This window comes from Zalophus californianus, chromosome 11, assembly GCF_009762305.2.
Source record: "Zalophus californianus isolate mZalCal1 chromosome 11, mZalCal1.pri.v2, whole genome shotgun sequence".
Lineage (NCBI taxonomy): Eukaryota > Metazoa > Chordata > Mammalia > Carnivora > Otariidae > Zalophus > Zalophus californianus.
The window spans coordinates 101595780-101598736 of NC_045605.1; the positions used below are offsets into that span (position 1 = coordinate 101595780).

The 2957-nt window shown below is 42.4% G+C and overlaps 1 pseudogene; it reads right to left on the reverse strand.

Annotated features, from left to right (window-relative positions):
- Nucleotides 1-285: 285 nt before the first annotated feature.
- On the reverse strand, nt 286-1171 carry LOC113914806 (annotated as a pseudogene).
- Between the last annotated feature and the right edge of the window lie 1786 nt (nt 1172-2957).

Below are 2957 nucleotides of genomic sequence, written 5' to 3' on the forward strand. Positions count from 1 at the left end.
CCATCCCTCCCACCCCCCCACCACTCCAGCAACCCTCAGTTTGTTTCCTGACATTAAGAATTCCTCATATCAGTGAGATCATATGATACATGTCTTTCTCTGATTAACTTATTTCGCTCAGCATAATACCCTCCAGTTCCATCCATGTCGTTGCAAATGGCAAGATTTCATTCCTTTTGATGGCTGCATAATATTCTTTTCTTTTTTTTTTTTTACAAACTGTTTATTTTCCATCAACCTTTTCCATTTCTATTTCCATTTTGTTTGCCTTTGTGGAAAAGCAGCTTAAGACCACTCAGTGTTTGTTCCTACCCATTCAGTGGCCTGAGCAGTGGGAGCTGCAGACCAGTCTTCAGTGGCCGGCTAGGCACTCCAGTCTTCAGTAGGGAACTGCTAAATAGGCACCAAGGGCACCTGCATGCCTTCAGACCAGTCTGCGACTTCAGGCTGAGCAGCAGTGAACTCAGGAGCTGGAGCCGTCCATTCACCCTGAAATTCCTCCTTGGTACAGCCTTTTCAGCAGCGGCCTGCTCTTCCTTTTCAATCTCTTCAGGATCTCTGTAGAAGTAGAGATCAGGCATGACTTCCCATGGGTCTTCAGGGGAAATATTGCCACGCATGCACAGAACTTCCCTGGCCAGCGTCCACCACATCAGACCCACCGAGTGAGCTCCCTTGTTGTTGCAAGGGATGGCAATGTCCACATAGCGCAGAGGAGAGTCTGTGTTACAAAGAGCAATGGTAGGCAGGTTAACATAGGACGCCTCTGTAAGAGGCTGGTGGTCAGCCCTGGGATCAGTAACCACCAGAAATCTCGGCTCCTGGAAGGCTGCCTGGATCTGGTTAGTGAAGGTTCCAGGAGTGAAGCAGCTGGCAATAGGACTGGCTCCAGTAGCAGCAACAAATTTCAGCACAGCTCACTGGCCAGTATTCCTGGATGATATGGCACTGATACCAGCCGGGTTTTCAATGGCAACAATAGCACGAGCTGCCAGCAAAAGCTTCTCCCAGGTTCCCTTCAGATTTATGATGTAGATACCACTACTTTTCCTTTTGTAGCTGTACTGTTCCATTTGAAAGTCAAGGTTGGTGCCACCTAAATGGGTCCTGCTGCAAGGAATTTGAGGACATCCTCCTCCTTCATTTGCAGGACATCAAGGGCTCCGGACATTGTGAAAGTTTCCCTTTAAGTCACGATGGGAATGCAAAACAACATCGTTCGAACCCTTCCCTGGGTAGGTCGGAAAGTGGCTGCATAATATTTTATTGTGTGTGTGTGTGTGTGTGTGTGTGTGTATATATATATATATATATATATATACATATATATATATATATATCACATCTTCTTTATCCATTCATCTGTTGATGGACATCTTGACTCTTTCCATAGTTTGGCTATTGTGGACATTGCTGCTATAAACATTGGGGTGCACGTACCCCTTCGGATCACTACATTTGTATCTTTGGGGTAAATACACAGTAGTGCAATTGCTGGGTTGTAAGGTAGCTCTATTTTCAACTTTTTGAGGAACCTCCATACTGTTTTCCAGAGTGGCTGCACCAGCTTGCATTCCCACCAACAAGTAGGAGGGTTCCCCTTTCTCCACATCCCTGCCAACATCTGTCGTTTCCTGACTTGTTAATTTTAGCCATTTTGACTGGTGTGAGGTGGTATCTCATTGAGGTTTTGATTTGGATTTCTCTGATGTCGAGTGATGTGGAGCACTTTTTCACGTGTCTGTTGGCCATTTGGATGTCTTCTTTGGAAAAATGTCTGTTCATGTCTTCTGCCCATTTCTTGATTGGATCATTTGTTCTTCAGGTATTGAGTTTAAGAAGTTCTTTATTGATTTTGGATACTAGCCCTTTATCTGATATGTCATTTGCAAATATCTTCTCCCATTCTGTCAGTTGTCTTTTGGTTTTGTTGACTGTCTTTTGCTGTGCAAATCTTTTTATCTTGATGAAGTCCCAAGAGTTTATTTTTGCCCTTGCTTCCCTTGCCTTTGGCGGTTTCTAGGAAGAAGTTGCTGCAGCTGAGGTCGTAGAGGTTGCTGCCTGTGTTCTCCCTTAGGATTTTGATGGATTCCTATCTCACGTTCAGGTCTTTCAACCATTTGGAGTCTATTTTTGTGTGTGGTGTAAGGAAATGGTCCAGTTTCATTCTTCTGCATGTGGCTGTCCAATTTTCCCAACACCATTTGTTGAAGAGACTGTCTTTTTTCCATTGGACATTCTTTCCTGCTTTGTCAAAGATTAATTGACCATAGAGTTGAGGGTCCATTTCTGGGCTCTCTTTTCTGTTCCATTGATCTATGTGTCTGTTTTTGTGCCAGTACCATACTGTCTTGGTAATGACAGCTTTGTAATAGAGCTTGGAGTCCAGAATTGTGATTCCACCAGCTTTGCTTTTCTTTTTCAACATTCTTCTGGCTATTCGGGGTCTTTTCTGGTTCCATACAAATTTTAGGATTATTTGTTCCATTTTTTTGAAAAAATTGGATGGTATTTTGATGGGGATTGCATTGAATGTGTAGATTGCTCTAGGTAACATTGACATCTTCACAATATTTGTTCTTCCAATCCATGAGCATGGAACGTTTTTCCATTTCTTTGTGTCTTCCTCGATTTCTTTCATGAATATTTTCTAGTTTTCTGAGTACAGATTCTTTGCCTCTTTGGTTAGATTTATTCCTAGGTATCTTATGGTTTTGGGTGCAATTGTAAATGGGATTGACTCCTTAATTTGTCTCTCCTCTGTCTTGTTGGTGTATAGGAATGCCACTGATTTCTGTGCATTGATTTTATATCCTGTCACTTTACTGAATTCCTATATGAGTTCTAGCAGTTTTGGGGTGGAATCTTTTGGGTTTTCCACATAAAGTATCATATCATCTGCAAAAAGTGAGAGTGTCACTTCTTCTTTGTGGATTCAGATGACTTTTATTTCTTTT